We start from the raw sequence: 18280 nt of genomic DNA, 5'->3' as shown, positions 1-18280 counted from the left end.
CTGGAAATGCTGAGGTCGCCGGTTCGAAACCCTGGGCTTGCCTGGTCAAGGCACATATGGGAGTTGATGCTTCCAGCTCCTCCCCCCCCCCCTTCTCTCTCTGTCTCTCCTCTCTCTCTCTCTCTTAAAAAAAAATGAATAAAAAAAAAACCTTAAAAAAAAAAAAAAAGAAGGTTGCCATTAGAGACTGGAGATTCAAAATAGACGAGCCAATTTGAAAAATTCAAATAAGTTAATACTAATGAAAATTCACTTTTATTTTTTTTTTTATTTTTTTTTTATTTATTCATTTTTAGAGAGGAGAGAGACAGAGAGGGAGAGAGAGGAGAGAGAGACAGAGAGAAGGGGGGAGGAGCTGGAAGCATCAACTCCCATATGTGCCTTGACCAGGCAAGCCCAGGGTTTCGAACCGGCGACCTCAGCATTTCCAGGTCGACGCTTTATCCACTGCGCCACCACAGGTCAGGGCGAAAATTCACTTTTAAACGGAAGGTGTTGGCCCCGGCCAGTTGGCTCAGTTGGTAGAGTGTTGGTCCAGCATGTGGATATCCCAAGTTTGATTCTCATTCAGGGCACACAGGAGAGGGGCCCATCTGCTTCTCACCATTCCCACTCTCACTTCTGTCTCTCTCTCTCCTCCACTCCTGCAGCCATGGCTTCATTGAAGCTGGTTGACCCCGGGTGCTGAGGATGGCTCCAGGACCTCAAGCACTAAGAAGAGCTCAGTTGCTGAGCAACAAAGCAATGCCCCAGATGGGCAGAGAAGCACCCCCTAGTGGGATTTCCAGGTGGATCTCGGTTGGGGCACATGCGGGAGTCTGTCTCTGCCTCCCCTCCTCTCACTGAGTAAAATAAATAAACTGAAAATATTATGCATCACAAAATAGGAGTCACTGCGATAGCATTCAGAATGAAAACGAAGATGGTGTTAGTGATGGTGATGCTGGTGGTAAAGGCGGTGATGGTGTTGGGTGGTGATCGTGATGAAGGTGGTGGGTGGTGGCTGTGATGTCTCTGGTGTGATCATGCTCTTCTTGGTGACCAGGGAGAAGATACAGTATCCTCCACTCTTTCTTGCCTCTTCTATTTCTTACTCATTTTTCCATTTCCTGGATTCTTCTTTCTCGTGCCTGCCTTCTGTTGTGTCTGGAGAACGCCCTCCCACCCATCTTCCTCTCTCCGCCTTCACTGCCACCTCCAAGTCTAATGCACCTCCATTCCTCACCTCAGCTTGCACATGACTTCCCAACCGGTCTCTCAGCCTCAAACCTTGACCTTCCTCCTCCCCTCAGTCCCCTCGCCCAGACCCATCTTTCCCTCGGCAGCCAGAGCACCCGTGCCGATGAATCCACCCTGCTTTGTTACTCCCCGGCCTAAAACCATTTATTTAGGGAGAAAAAAAAGAGTCAAACTGAGTGCTTGGCACTTCCTACAAAGCCTTTCCCGGTGTGACCCAGCGCTGCAAGCTCACTTCACAGCCCTCTTCCCTCTGACCGCTGAGCTCTAACCACGGTTTCTCTTCAAGCCTCTGAAAATGCACTTTTTTTTTTTTATCAGCTCACAAAGCTTTTAAAGTAGCCACTTGGACTGTCCTTTCACGGCTGCTGTGACCGCAGAGCCTGGCCCGCGACCTGGGCACTGAGAATGTCTATGTGTTTGAATGAATGAACAAGGAAACAATGCAAATATCTTCCTTTCTGTCTGGTCAGTAGGATTCATCGCCGTCTCCAGCCCTGGTTTTCCGACGGTGGATTATTGTTTCTTGTTTTTTTATATCCGTTTCTCCATGAGCAGATGAGCTTCCTCGGGTTGAAACCATGTTTGATTCACTTCTACTTCCTCAGAACTGAAAATGGTGTCCGGCAAAGAGTACATACTCTACAAACACAGGGAAGAAATGAAGAGAAGTCACAAGAGTTGTGGTATCGGTGACCTGTGACACCAGGGTGTCATGTGGAGGATCACGAGTGTCATTGTTTGTTTATTTATTTGTTTGCTTGTTTGTTTGTTTTTACAGGGACAGAGAGAGTCAGAGAGAGGGATAGATAGGGACAGACAGACAGGAAAGGAGAGAGATAATAAGCATCAATCATCAGTTTTTCGTTGTACACTTTAGTTGTTCATTGATTGCTTTCTCATATGTGCCTTGACCAGGGGACTACAGCAGACCAAGTAATCCCTTGCTCGAACCAGCAACTTTGGGTCCAAGCTGGTGAGCTTTTTGCTCAAGCCAGATGAGCCCGCGCTCAAGCTGGCGACCTCGGGGTCTCGAACCTGGGTCCTCCACATCCCAGTCTGATGCTCTATCCACTGTGCCACTGCTTGGTCAAGCGGGAGTGCCATTGTTAAGGACAATATCAAGCAATGGGCAACTTGGAGTAGATGCAGTGGAATATGGAAATAAATGTGTATTACTGAGCAGACAAATCAACTTGATTTCCACCCCAAGACGGCCTTACTGTATCCTCAGTGTTCCTTGAAAAATACCTTACACACCCTCTTTAGTGTGCTTGAAATTCTCCTTTCCGTATTTTCTCTCTGCAACTGAGGGACAGGCAGAGAAATGACATTTTCTTTGCCGAGATCAATTTGAAGCCCTCAGCAGGAGTGCGCATTAATCGCCTTCTTGAGGGCTCGTTCTTTCCGCTGCTCGGAAAGACCACTGTCAAAGGCAGAGGGGCCAGGAACTTCACCAATTCCCTTCCCACAGTCTATGAATAGGTAGCCTGTATCTAACTAAAGATAGACTGTCTAACATCCCCGTATTCAACCCTAGCTCTTTGAACTGCACGTGGCTCCCCTTGACCCAGGACAACAACAGAAGCTCACAGAGACAAAGCCACATTCAGCCATTCATGCCCCCATATGGGCCAATTAGCTCTCTTCTATTTAATAAACCAAAGGGGTCCCCGTGGCTGAGTGTCTACTACGGAAAAAGCCTTGTGATAATGACGGAGAATGAAGAGAAGGCACGCCCCGTCTTTTCCTTGGAAAACCTAACCATGCATTGGGGGTGGCAGGGAAATGAATGAACCATCATGGGGGCGGGGAAAGAGTGTTAGGGCGCTGATAGAACAGACACACGAGACATTGGGGGTGAAGGAAGACGGAGGCCGTGGTGCTGGAGAAGTTTTCGCAAGAAGAACGGACGTTTGCTTCGGATCCAGAGGCAGGAGGAAGGGTTTACCAGGAATGTGTCCCACGTGGTAAGTGTCGACAAGGACTTGGCCGTCCGGAACGCGTCTTCCTCTGAGACAGGATCCGCGACATTCCTGTTGTGCTCAAGGGCTCCTGGCTGAGAAAGGGGACCAGGAACGCTGCCACCTTGTCATCTACCCACCTGCCGGGGGCCCGCCCTTCAGGGATGGATGCGGGCCTGATGCTGGAGGAGAAAGCAGGAGTCAAATTTTGTTTATCAGAACCGAGATGAATGACTTACTCCCAACACCACTGAGGACTGGAGGAAACAGCAGCTGGAAGGACGGCCAGATGTTGAAGTGAGGACGGGGGGCCCCTCGCTGAGAGTCCGCCGAGGCCAGCGTGCTGTCTGCTCTGCTGTACCCTTAAACTCTACGCCTCGGTTAGTTCAAGAGTGTGCTGGGCAGAAGCTCCGGAAATGGTCTCTGAAACTGACCTCCCCCCCCCCTCCTCTGGAGGGGAAGGGGAAGTTTGTCATTCGATTGTGCGAGTGATGTCGGCCTATTCAGAGTTCCGAGGCTATTACCAGAATGACCCCAAATGCAGTGTCTGTAGCTACCCAGTCTAGCTGTCACCTCTCCCAATTAAGATATGCTGTATGTATACATACATAATCAAGTGTGAAGATTCAGCAAAAACAAGAAAATTTTTTTAATTATCTCAATCATTGTTAGTATATTGATTTCACCTTGAAATAGTAAAATGCCGGCCCTATGAGGTTCAACGAACTATACTATCAAAATGAAATTGACCTGTTTCTTTTTACATTTCGTAAATGCTGCTACTAGAAAATTTTAAATTACCCGTGTGCATTCTATTTCCACGGGACAGTCCTGCCTGTAGATTTAGGGATGTGTTGCCTTAAGCCGTTAAATTTGTGGTAATCTGTTACAGCAACAATAGAAAATTAACATACGATCTCATACGCTCTTTTTTTTACAATGTGACAGTGACAAGTGTCCCGTAAAGGGGTCTATGGTTCTTTCTCTTGTATGTGGGCAGACTTCTGTGACTGCTGTGACCAACAGAATGACATTGTAAGACGTGCCACCTCCGTTCAGGAGACTTGGGATCCGGCCATGTTGTGAGGAAGCCCCCGGCTGATAGTATCAGCCACCAGACTTGTCCGTAAATGAACCAGTACGAGATTCCAGGCCTCGCCCTTACTGAGGCTCTACATACCGTGTTGCAAGGACAAGCCCTCCCCAGCGTCCCGGTCGGCATCCCTCCACCACGTCATCCCTCTCCTGAGTGCACAAAGAATGGTGGTTTGTTTGTTTCATATCTTGGAACCCTTGGTAAACAACCATGATTAGCATTATTTTAAAAATTAATCCTAATTAAATTATCCACAGTTTAAATGTCCAACAAACTGAACTATTAACTCCTTCCCTGAGCCGTGGATCCTACATAATTCTAATACCACATTTTTATTTTTTTTTTTTATAAAATAATCGTTTTTGCCATTGAGTTTTTCTCTGGGTGCTGCTGATTTCTCAGAGGAATTACATATTGGTGATTTCTCCCACTCTCTACAAGCCTGGTCACCTTGGAATAAATGCTTCTCTGCTTCTCCATTCAAACCACCATGGCCTTCGGTCGGCCCCTCTGCACTGCTCACTGAGACTGTCACGCTCACCTCCCATCCTGCCCAGACGGAAGAGGGCACTACTGAGTCGGTCATCGGTGCGGCCCAATGGGGTCCAGCTGGAAACTTCTGAGGAGGCGCTTAGAGCGCAGCAGGGAATTAATTATCTATCCGAGGGATGGGAGAGAAAGCCTTGACCCTTCAGCTTAAATCTTCCGTGGGGTGTTAGCTCCTGCATCCGTCCCAAGTGAGCATGTCTGAAAGCCAGGCTGGTTGCTTCAGACTGCCCAGCCTTGGGACAGAAGAGGACAGCCTTGGGACAGAAGAGGACAGCCTTGGGACAGAAGAGGACAGCTCTGGCAGGGCTGAGGTCAGGCGCTGTCAGGTTACACCTGCACGAAGGTGGCTCCATCTGCGGAGCCTCAAGTACGAGGTGGGCGGAGAGACGTCGGTGGGTGGGGCACAAGAAGCTTTGAAGAGGCCGCTTACAAAGGAGTCTCCTCTCGTCGATACTTCCTGCATACGGTCTCCGTAATGATCTTACAACCCGTCGTTATGGTACTCTTTGGATTGCAAACTTCTGCCGACTCTTGATGGTTTTGTGCCTGACCATCCTCCTCTCTCCCCTTTCACAATATTTTATACTTCATTGAAGTGTAAGCACCACACCGTAAACTACACATGTTTGAAGTGGTAGATTTTGACGTATGAATATACCCAAGAAACATTCAAGACTGTGAGTGTCTCCATCGCCTCCGAGTGTTCTTCTGCCCTTCGGCCATTCTTCTTTCTTACTTCTGCGTCCCTCTCTCCCCTACCCCAGCCCGAAACCACTGTGCTTTCTATCGCTAGAGATTAGTTGACATTTTGTAGACTTTCTATATAAGTGGGATCATACAGCATGCTATAATCGTTTTTAGTGTGGTGGCTTTTCCACTTGATCTAGTATTTCTTTAAGAATCCCCACACCCCCCAAACCCAGTCTACGCCATCTCCCTAGGACAGAGCACACTTCCAGGGTGCAGACAGGCGAGCAGGGTCCAGGAAGGCCAATGAGAACACCATATTCCCTGGGCTACACTCATTTGGTTCAAGAATAAACACGTGACCTACCACCTTGAGCCACAGATCAGACCTAACACGCATCAGACCCTGGAGTTTTGCTCAAACCCTGGATTTGGAAGCATCAGATTCCTAAGGGGTTCCTCAATGAGGCGGATGTACGCTCGGGGCTGCTGTTGCCCACCCTGTCCCCTCCAGGAGAGAGCTTGTACAGAAACCAGAACAAATTGGGAGAAACTGAGCTAAGGTCGATACGGAGATGAATCTCTGATGACATCACTTGATCTGGCAGTGCCTGAATCTAGCTAGTCTGTGTTTTTGGTTACATGGCGCGAATACAATGTCCTTTCTGCTAAATCAATTTCACTGTCTTCTGGCCACTTGTGGCGGAGAGGGTCTGGCACACACACGTTAGGTCCCAGCCGCTCCATCCATCCTATACATACCTGTCTCCCAGTCCGTCCCCCCCCCCCCCAGCGGAGTTCATTACTTCACTTGCAGCAAAATCCTGGCCAGTTTGGAAACACCACAGGCAATATTACGGCTCTGTGCCTTTGCACACCCTGTTTTATTTCCTTATACGATTTTTCTCTTTCTCACCAGAAATCCAACTCTGAGAGAGGAAAAAAAAATATGTGTCTTTCTAGTCTAATTCATTTAATACGACAGCAGAATGCCGCCTATGGGGCAAGGGCTGTGTAATGAGCACTTGTAGGAACTTACAGATCAACTGACGAAATGAACTTAAGTCAGATATTTTAAAAGCAAACCCTCTTTGTTTAAAAACAATTTTACCAAGGAGATGGAGTTCCGACTCATGTGGATATATACGGCTTGACCCCTCGACCCCTACTTTCTGTCATGAACTCAAGGTCCCTCTTCCTGGCTAAGCTACATTTGTCTCTCTGTGAAATGTCGCGGGAAATTACCATTACAAGTCATAACGGGATTCTGTGACATCAATCACTACTGTTTTAAGAAAGCTGAGGGTTTTTGTTTTTTTTTTGTATTTATTTTATTTATTTGTTCAGCAATCATTGAGGTCAATATCTGGGAATCGGATCAACTGTGAAAAGATTAATCAAATTCCCCTAATGACAAAAATATATATAACTATTTCTTGTTATAGCTAAAACCCTGATTGTATCAACCTATTGATTGTCCGGCATCTAACTTGGAACATTGGATTCAATTGTAGACATTTTCTACAAGGCTCACTGGCTCTCTCAACACCAGATACCCCCCGAATCCTACAGCCTTTACACATCAGATGCAGAAGACTGACTGTAAGCCTTTGGCTGAAAGACCAACATGGTATTTAAAAAGTAAAAGACTTTGGTCTCCTTTGTCCAAAAAAAGTTCAAATTTCCCCTACAGCCATAAACATCTTATCTGAGAAGTACTCAGCATGGGCTAAAGTATTCAACCATGAAATTATATGACTCTGTCTTGACCTCTGGTTTTCCCCAGTGAATCGCAATCCTGGTGGATACAAACAGCAGCTCCAGGCTGTTTCTCTGATCCAGCCCGTGAATGGTGCAAATCTTGAAGAATGCAGACTTCTATACAGAGGCATGCAGGTAACGGGGACATCTCTATCTGTCCTCACTTATCCTGACCGTGACTGAACAAGCCCAAGGGCTCATGCTATGTGGTGTCTGTATCTGATTCCCGCTCTGCGCACGCCTCCCGCAGGCACAGGGGGATAGGCTTCCTCCGGATGTGAACTCCAGGGTCTTACTGAAGTGAGGAGTGGATGGCCAGACAGTATGTTGAGGCAGAACTTTTGTCTCCCCTTGGTCTTAATTAGGAATAGTTCTCAACTAGCCTATGGGACGTGTGGTGTGTTGGCTTGGTACTCAATGTATGGTCTGCAGACCAGCAGTGTCAGGCTGATCTGGAGTTGATTAGACATGCAGAATTTCAAGCCCCATCACAGATCTAGTGAATCAGCCTCTTCCTTTTGGCCAACCCAGGTGATTCTTGTGCACATCGAAGTTTGGGTCTGCCTGGGGCAGCGACTCTCTGTTATTCCTGTCCCAAATCCTCTCACCCTAGTTCCGATCATAATATCCTGAATTTGCTCTTTATGGGGAGTGAACCCTTCTCCACCCCCAGGCCTATGGCTGAGGAAATCAGTGTGTCCCCTTCTCTGCCCTCAGGGGTTAGTTTGGGGATGAGCATGTGATTAATCGGAGGCAGAAGCCTTCAGGACCCTGACAACTGGTTGAGCTGTTAGAGAGTCGGATACTTTCTTCACTTGTGTACTTGGAAGGATGCAAGGTGCCAAGGGCCACGAGAGAGGCTGCTGGCGAACTTACAATCATCAGTCAGAGCCGAGACATCAGCAAAAATGAATTTTTATGCTATCACTTGAGCCCCTGTATCAAATACTGCCTGAAGCCCACCTCCGTAATATTAGTAGCACACAAAAGTAAACTCCTCTATGGTTTGTGTTACTATTTTGTATTTATCTGTGTATATACATGTAGGGAGAGAAAATTAGATAGTTGATACAGATATATATATATATATATATATAGAGAGAGAGAGAGAGAGAGAGATGTAGATGACAGAGATATAGATAGATTAGATATGGATGATATAGATATGGAATATAGGTATAGATAGATAGATATAGATATAAATATAGAATAGATGGTATATAGATATAGATACATAGGTATATAATATATAGATATATATGATATATAGATATGATATAGATATAGATATGATATAGATATAGATATGATATAGATATAGATATTCTGTTTACCTGCCTATCTATCAAGAAAGAGAGAGAAAAACGTTTGAAGAAATTGGCTCACAAAACTGGAGCCTGGCACGTTTGGAATCTGTAGGGCACGCCGGCAGCCTGGGTGGGTCATCCAGGTAACCGTCGATGTTGAAGTCTCGCGTCTGGAAGTCGGAAGCCCCGCACTGCAGTCCACAGACAGGATTTCCTCTTTCTCAGGACCCCTCAGGCTTTGCTCACATTGCCTCCAGTTGGTTGGCCGAGACCTACCATATTATGGAGGCTAATCTGTTTTACTTAAAGTCTACTTACTGATCGTAACTGTTAATCACGTCTACAAAGTACCTTCATGGCAACCCCTGGGTGGGTGTCTGACCAAACAGCTGCTTACTGTCACAGTAGCCAGGTTGACACATAAGATTTGCCATCCCACTTGGGTTTCCTGAACCTTTTACTAAAAGATATCATAAAGAATGGAGATAAAAATTTCACTAAACTGTACACACATAACTGAATCCGGGCTTTCTTGGAAACAGTTGACTTTGTTCAAGAAAGTCAGCAAAGCAACTTAAACCCCATTTTATTTCCTGGGGTCTGAAGAGCTCAGTGTGGGGAAGACTTAGAGGTCTAACCAGTTTTCTAAGTGACGGCTGTGTTCCCAGCACTGTAGTGACCTTTCCCCACGGTTACAGTCCACAACACACAGCATCCATGCCCGTATACATGATACTTTTCCTTAAACCAAAATAATTCTTTAATAACATACTCTATTTATAAAAATAACATTTACATTACCACCATAAATTTAAGTTCCACGTCATTTACCTTAAACATATAAATACATCTATGAATAATTACAATAAGAACAACATATTTATAGTTTTAAAAGTCTTGTAAGACACTATTATCTGTCAAAGTTTTCACCTAAGGGTTTAGTTCCTTTTGAAAAAAGGGATATAGGCTCTGGCTGGTTGTTCAGTGGATAGAGCATCAGCCTGGTGTGCAGATGTTGGGGGCTCAATCCCTGGTCAAGGCACACAGAAGAAGTAACCATCTGCTTCTTTCTCCCTCTCTCTCCCCCTTCTCTCTCTCCCCTCTTCACAGCCAGTGGCTCACTTGGTTCAAGTGTTGACCCCAGGTACTGAGGATAGCTCGGTTGGTCCAAGCATCGGCCCCAGATGGGGGTTGCCAGGTAGATCTCGGTCAGAGCACAAGCAGGAGTCTGTCTCTCTATCTCCCCTCCTCTCACTTGAAAAAAAAAAAAAAAAGAAAAGGGATGCAAAACAAGTGAGGTGTTTATTCTCCTTGACAAAACTGGAGTAATTGAAAGGAAATTGGAAAGGAATAACCTTTTTACTGCTTGATTCAGTATTATTTAATGGCGTGTCTACCGGTACCAGCTGTGGCCCGAGCCCTGCCCTGTAGGAAACATTGATTCTAGTCCAACATCAACGCTGTGATTTCCTACGACTGTCACCTCAGGTAATATCCAGATTTTACTTGGCCGTTTCCTGTCGTGAGAAAGTCATTCCCTACCCGACAGATTCTGTCATTGGATAGGAGTGTAAGTGAGAAAATGCTGCCTGTCGCCGAACTGAACAACACCCTGCAGTTTCCACCAGTCCCGATCACAGTGCTACCTCTTGGGGACACACAAACTCTGGCCCTACCGCGGCCCAACTTCCACATGTCTGCCTTCTAGGGAGCTGAAAGATGACTCCAAGGGGACCTAGAACATTCCTCTGGCTGCTTCGGGTCTCTCTCCCTATATCTTCTATAAACACGCATCGTATGAGTCACACCCCGAACCTGGCTTCAAGACCCAAAAAGCGTCAGGCGCAGTGATGCTGTGAGGACCTCACCACGACGTTTTAACTCAGCGTGGGCGCGCCCAGCCGAGGAACCTGGCTCACACAGCGCTCCCTGCCTCGCTGCGCAGTGGTGGGCACCCTGGCTTGTTCTCCACTGTGCTTTTCAAACGTGCCGACCCGTCCCAGCTGGGAGACGGTCCCGCTCTGCACTTCCACGACCTAGGAAGGTGCTCCCGGTTATTTTCCACAACTTCCTTCTTACAAGTTAGACCACACTTAAAATTCCATTTCGTGGACAGGGTTTCTTTGAAGAACCCAGAGCAAGACTTCCCCTCCCACAGACCCTTTCCACTCAATCCAGCTCATTTATTGGCTCTCTGACACCTGCCTCTCCCAAACGATCTTGTTGGTTCACTTGGTTTTATCTAAATCACCAGCAATAAGACGGCAAGAAGTTCAGTGCTATCCTTCAAACACTTAGATTACTGGGAGACCAGCATCTGTTTAGTATGATTATTTTTTATTTTTTCCGAAGTTAGAAGCGGGGAGGCAGTCAGACAGACTCCTGCATACACCCAACTGGGATCCACCCAGCATGCCCACCAGGGGGCGTTGCTCTGCCCATCTGAGGCGTTGCTTTGTTGCAACCGGAGCCATTCTAGTGCCTGAGGCAGAGGCCATGGAGCCATCCTCAGTGCCCCGGCCAACTTTGATCCAATGGAGCCTTGGCTGCAGGAGAGGAAGAGAGAGACAGAGAGGAAGGAGAGGGAGAGGGGTGGAGAAGCAGATGGGCGCTTCTCCTGTGTGCCCTGACCAGGAATTGAACCCAGGACTTCCACACACCTGGTAGATGCTCTACCACTGAGCCAACCGGCCAGGGCCTATTTAGTATGAATTTGTTGAAGGCATGGAGGAAATCAAGACATAAAATTGTTAATTTTAAATCCTTAAAACGTATTCCCTTAGTCACTTACCTATGCATATATGTATCCACACATTGATTCAAGGTATCTTTTAAAATGCAAGTAACATATGAATCCTGGTTGGTTTCTCTCCCCAGAATTTAATCCATTTTCTTTCCATTCCAGTTTTTGAGCGCTTTGGGCAAACCTACATCTTCTAGGTGTGGTCTGACCCCGTTAGAGTTAATACATAGCTTTCTTTATTCTTGATGTGTTATTTTCATTAATAAACTCTACATCTACCTTAGTTTTTGGCAGCCTTATCTCTCTCTCTCTCTCAATACTTATAAACTTGATGCAAAAAAAAAAAAAAGCAAAGCCTGAGCTGTAAATGTGTTTTCTGCTCAGCCACACGTCCTTGGCAGCCGGCTCTTCAACACTAATTCAGGGCCTTGCATTCATCCTTGTTCAACTTCATCATACTACGCGACAGGTATGTGTGTCATCTCCGCGTCTCCCAGCCTGTGACTTTATTTGGGTTCTGGCAGACTGTGTAAGAAGTGATTTGCAGAATTGCTTCACGGCAAGCAAAGGTTGAGTGACAACTGAACATACTGAATTCTCCTTTTTTTTTTTTTTTTACTGAATCCGGTGTGGGCTTGAGCCAAGGCAAGGACAATTGAAACACCATAGAAATATATATATATATAATATATTATATATTAATATTATATAATATATTTATTATGTAATTAATATATTATATCATATAAAGTATTATATATTTATATTTATATATATATATAAACCACAGTAAAAATGAACTTTTCTTGTTTTGGTTATCTGTTTCTTTGTTACAAATCCCATCAAAACATAGTTGCATAAAACAAGCTATTATTTCTCACACTTCTGTGGTCCAGCTAGACGGTTCTTCTGCGTCACATGGGATCGGTGTTGATCGGGAACCGCAGGGAAGCTACAAATTCCAAAATGGCCTCGCTCACGGTAAGCACTTGCTGCTGGACGCTGTCTGGGGGATCATCTGAGCTGAGGATGGAGGCCTCTGTTCTCTTCCACGGGGACCTCTCAAATGACTTCCGGGGCTTCCTCGCAGTGCGAAGCGTGAGTGCCAAGGTCAGGATTCCAAGAGCTATGGGTGGAAGCGATGGCCCGCTCCGGGTCTGGCCTGGGAAGTCACTTGGGTCTCTTCCTCCAAGCTCCCCTGGTTACTAACGGTCACAGCGGTGAGGCGTCGCAGAGGAGAAAGGTGGAGGTTAGCGACAGAAATGAGCACATCCGCCTCTCCAGAACTGCCCTGGAAAGGGGCGAGCTCTGACCTCTGAGGGTGAACTCTGACCTCTGAGAGTCCAGGAGGCATGACAGTGTCAGGGTGCTCTGTGTGCGTGTGTGTGTATTATTATTATTAAGAAGTAACCCTGACCAGGCGGTAGCACAGTGGATAGAGCGTCGGACTGGGATGCAGAGGACCCAGGTTCGAGATCCCGAGGTCGCCAGCTTGAGCGCGGGTTCATCTGGTTTCAGCAAAAAAAAAAGCCCACCAGCTTGAACCCAAGGTCGCTGGCTCCAGCAAGGGGTTACTCGGTCTGCTGAAGGCCCACGGTCAAGGCACATATGAGAAAGCAATCAATGAACAACTAAGGTGTCACAACGCGCAATGAAAAACTAATGATTGATGCTTCTCATCTCTCTCGGTTCCTGTCTGTCTGTCCCTGCCTATCCCTCTCTCTGACTCACTCTCTGTCTCTGTAAAAATAATAATAATAATTTAAAAAAAAGAAGTAAAAAAATCTATCCTAAAAGTGACAGATCTTCATTTTTAGCAAATGCAAAAAGCAAGCAAACCAACAAAACTTATCCATCCTCCCACGTCAGAGGTACAGCGGACCCTCAGGCAACATGGGTTTTAACTGTACGTGTTCCTTGTATGAGGATTTTTTTCAGTACATACCTGTAGTGTTTTCTTTATTTTTATTTCCTTTTTAAAAATTTTTTATTTAGAGAATTAAATTTAACAGGGTGACATTGATCACTAAGTGCACATCGATGTCAGGTGAATGTTTCCAGAGCCTCTGAACTGTGGATTACGCTGTATGCCCGTCACGCGATGTCAAACCACTTCCTGTCGTTTTATATCTGTCTCTCTTTCCTTCCCTCCCCCACGTCCCCTTCCCGATGTCCCCTCCCCCGCAGCCCCTTCCCCTAGGTAACCACTTCACTTTTGTCTATGTCCATGAGTCTCAGTTTTATATCCCACCTATGTGTGAAGTCATACAGTTCTTTGCTTTTTCCGATTGACTTATCTCACTCAGAATAATGTTCTCAGGGTCCATCCATGTTGTTGTAAATATCACTGTCATCATTTCTTGTGGCTGAGCGGTATTCCACGGTATATATATGTACCACCTCTTCTTTATCCAATCCTCTATCGAAGGGCACTTTGATTGTTTCCATGTCTTGGCCGCTGTGAATAGTGCTGCGATGAACATGGGGGTGCCTGTGTCTTTACGTACCAATGTTTCCCAGGTTTTTGGGTGGATACCCAGTAGAGGGATTGCTGGGTCATGTGATGATAGCCCAATTCTTAACTTTTGGAGGAACCACCATACTTTCATCCCTAATGGTTGTACGAATTTGCATTCCCACCAGCAGGGACTGAGGGTTCCTTTTTCTCCACGGCCTCTCTAGCACCTTTAGTGTTTTCAACCCAGAGTTGAGGGTCCACAGATGTGGGGGGATGACTATATGCATCGATCTATGACATTTTATAGAGAACACTTTAGTGGATTTGTCTACTAGGGTCCTGGAACCAATCCCACCAAATACCAAGAGACAACTGAAGTTTTGAGGGACTCAAAAGGTCTATGCAGCTTGTGTGGCGAGGGTGGTGCCTCTAACCACGCATGGCTCAAGGGTCAACCGTAATGTTCTTAATAGTTGTTTCCTCCCTGCTTTGGAAGCATGTAAATATGTAAAAACATAAATGATATGAGTGTGTGTATATGTATATACATACATATTTATATAGAGATATACACAGGCTTGTTTTATGCTCTGCCTTTTATCACTTAAAATTTTTTCATGAGCATCTATACAGACTTGTTTTATACTTACCCTTTTAAAAAGGGAAAAGCCTGAATTGTCATGATCCCAAATTGCTTCATGCCATTAACTATATACTGAGAGATTCCTCTATGTGAATGCTCTGTACCACAAGGTACCCGTCCCCTGATGCTGGACATTTACGTTGCTTCTGATTTGTCACTATCACAAATATTCTTCAGGATCACATTGCAAAAAAAAGAAGCATGCGGGGTGAGAAGCATTGCCTTGGTGATCATTAGCAGATCCAGCCCAGCCTGGCCTATGGCTACAATTTGAGCTCCCCTGGCGTGCAAAATGTATTCATTTCCTCCCAAGGCTGTTCATATTCCCGTCCCCTGATGGCATCGGGCTCAGGCTCAGGCTTCAAGACCTTGTCATCTAAATCTAAGTCACGATCCGCGAGTGCATTCCTCAGATGAAGAGACCCGTAAGCCCTAAACACCACCCATCGGCCTCCACCGCTCAGCGTAAACTAGAGAGCTGAGAGCAGCAATAACCAGAGGATCACGGTGGTCACCGGCCCACAGCAACTCTGAAAGCAAGCGTGTGTGTTGCCAACTCCCCCTGTTTGACAGATAGAGACCATGTGCATTAGGGTCCATTTCTGCTTTGGGGAGTTATTCTCAGTAGCTTTTTGGTTCTATTCTCTGGTCTCTGGAATTTTCCCTCTGAGTATTTTTTTTTCTTTTCTATTAAAAATTACTTGCTTATGTGATAGCTGTGTTGTTCTGTCTGCTCTCTCCCTATTCATAGAAATGAAAGGTCTCAGAAGTTGTTTTTTTAAATTTTAAAAAATGTCTGGGGTTTTATTTGGTTTGAGCTTGTGCTTCTTCTATTAATACCATTTTCCTTGAAACGTTTTTGATTTTTATGAATTTTGTTGAGATTCACACTACTAGACAAAAAAAAAAAACACTCCCACATATCTCTACAGAAAAGATGTCTCTTTACTTTAGGGTGTATTAAGATCCTGTAGCACAACACTCAGAACATTTTTTTTTTTTTTTGGTCTTTTTGTTCAGTGACGAGGTCTAGGAGAGACCTCTTCATATTTTTCTGAAGGCGTAACGAAGAATGGAACAGCTAACACCCTTTACTTGGCCTTGACCTGAGGCTGTGTTCCCGTGGCTATGCCCTAGATTTCGTCTTTGCCTGAAGATTTATTTCCTTTGAGACTTTTCCACCATAGAACAGCTGAAAACTGGAAACCAGTTTATTTTCTGAACCTACATGGTCAGACTCTTTTCTCTGATTTCTGCTTAAATGTTGAACACTTCCTTCTTTAGACTGTCTTTTTGGCCCAATAGTTTATCATAGGAAGCTAAAAAAGAAGAAGAAGAAGAAGAAATCAATTTGATATTTTGTTCTGGGAGTCTCCTGATCAGAACTATAAACTGACAAGTACACTTTTTATCTTTCACCTTCCAATAGGTAAAGGATTGTCAAATGTGTCACTACATACATGGATCTCTTCTTCTCAACCCCCCCGGTAATGATTTCCTCCCAGATTTTCCAGTCTCCATTCAGCCTCCTTCCTGCCCTTCAGCCTCCGGTGTCTCCAATCCCGGAGCTAGTGCCCCATGACTGAGATTTTTCTTACCCAGGATAGGTTTCTGGTACTAATTTCTGTTTTGATTATCTCTTGCTGTGAAAAACCCACCCTGCAGTCTATGCCCTAAAATAATAATAATTTATTATTTTCGTGATGTTGCGGGTGTTCAGGTGGTATTCCCGATTCACCTGGTGTCAGCTGAGGTTTCGAGAAAGTAGGCCGTCTAAGATGACCTCCATCACGTGGCGGGCAACGGCGTTGGATGTCATCTGGGAGCTCACACGGGAATTGTGTGGTTTGGGGACTTCCTTTTCCTCCTTTCAGGTCTCCTTGTGGCTGACTTGGCTTCCTCCCAGAATGAGGGTTTCAAAAAATCTGTATTCCAAGAGGCAAAGGTGGAAGTTGACCCTTGAAACCTGGTCTTAGCGTTACACAGCTCTTTCCTACACATTCTGCTGCTCAAAGGTGGCCACAGGGAAACCCCAGACTTAGAGAGAGGAAACATGGACTCGACTGCTTCATGAAAGAGTTGTAAGAGCCCGCTGCAAAAGGGCATGTGGCTGAGAAGGTGAGACCTTACTGCGGCCATGGGTGGACACGGTGTGCCTCATTCTTACAGCACATACTCTGTTCTAAGCACTCTCTGTGTAATAATAAGCCACCTCATTCCCCCAACCTTGTGAAGGAGATCAATGTTGTCTCCATCACACAGGTGACGACACTGAGGCACAGAGAGGGTCATTCATGTGATGAAACTTACAGACTTAGTGAACTGGCAGAGGTGGGGATTGAACTCAGTCCAATCTTGTTTCTGAGCCTGTGGACTTCCCCTCTGCAGCCTCTGTATCAGCCTTCTTGGGCTGTCATAACAAAGTGACGCACACTGGGTGGCTTAAAAGACAGAAATGTGTGTCCTCCCAGTTCTGAAGTCTGGGAGGTCCAAGATGAAGATGCTGGTTGCTGTGGTTTCTGATGATCTCTCCCCTTCTCCCTTGGAGACAGCTGCCTTCTCACAGTGTTCTCACATGGCGGACAGGGAGTGGGCTCTCCGGTGTCTCTTTTTCATAAGGACACCAGTCCGGTAGAACCAGAGTTCCATCCTTATGACCTCATTTAACCTTAATTGCCTCCCTAAAGACACTGTCTCCAAATACAACCACACTGGCGATTAGAGCTTCAGTGTATGAATGTTGCAGTACACAGTTGTGTCTGTATTACTTTCTTCTTATCCACATAGAATAACCTTCTATCTCTAAGTGGTCAGCCCTCCCAGAGGATGGAAGAAACTAGCTTTAAAAAACATACCGCGCCTGACCTGTGGTGGCGCAGTGGATAAAGCGTCAACCTGGAATGCTGAGGTTGCCGGTTCGAAACCCTGGGCTTGCCTGGTCAAGGCACATATGGGAGTTGATGCTTCCAGCTCCTCCCTCCTTCTCTCTCTCTGTCTCTGTCTCTCCTCTCTGTCTCTCTCTCTCTCTCTCTCTCACCTCTCTAAAAATGAATAAATAAAAAAAACATACCACTTATAACAATATATTCATTTAATCATTTATTTATTCATCAAATATTTATTGGAAGTCTGCTGAATGTCCAGGACTGCTTTAGTCATTGATAAATAAATCAGAAATTAGTTTTTGCTTTAAACATATAATACATATTAGAAAAATAGCTATCATGAATTTTAAACAATTATTATTACAGTGTCATTGTGTACTTGGAAGAAGGAATAAAATGCACAACTATGTGAACTTTAGATCATACAGTGATTTGGAATTTTGTCCAGGGTTCAAGAAACTTAAACATTTAACATTTTAAAATAATGATTTAAAAGATTATACAAATGCCGTATCCTTTTCCCTCAGCAAATGTCTTCCTCAAAAACATCCAATTCTTTTACTTCCCCAGACGTGGGGGCAGGTAGGGGCCTGCCCAGGATGAGTCTCCCTGAGCGTGCCCACCCTCTGGGGCAAGGACGACGGGGTGTCCTGCTCTTGATAACAGCATGAGACTTCTTCAGATGACTTAAGTCCCCACGTCCTCCTGGTTGTCCTAAGCTTCACTGTGCTGACAGGGAGATTGAATGAAGTTTGAGGATCCACAGAAGGTCTTACTGGGAGAAGTGACATTTAAGAAAGAGTTGGGAAACTCTGTGCCATTTGCTGGGCATCCAGGCGGAAGTGACACATCCATCCGTGTATCTGTTCGGTGCCCGTTTTGGTCACCGTGGGAGAGGCAGAGGTGATTGATGACAGGGCAGGCTCTGTCGGCAGAGGCTTGACCGGAACC

This window comes from Saccopteryx bilineata, chromosome 4, assembly GCF_036850765.1.
Source record: "Saccopteryx bilineata isolate mSacBil1 chromosome 4, mSacBil1_pri_phased_curated, whole genome shotgun sequence".
Taxonomy (NCBI): domain Eukaryota; kingdom Metazoa; phylum Chordata; class Mammalia; order Chiroptera; family Emballonuridae; genus Saccopteryx; species Saccopteryx bilineata.
The sequence above is the reverse complement of the archived record's forward strand: the minus strand, read 5'-3'. Positions refer to the sequence as shown.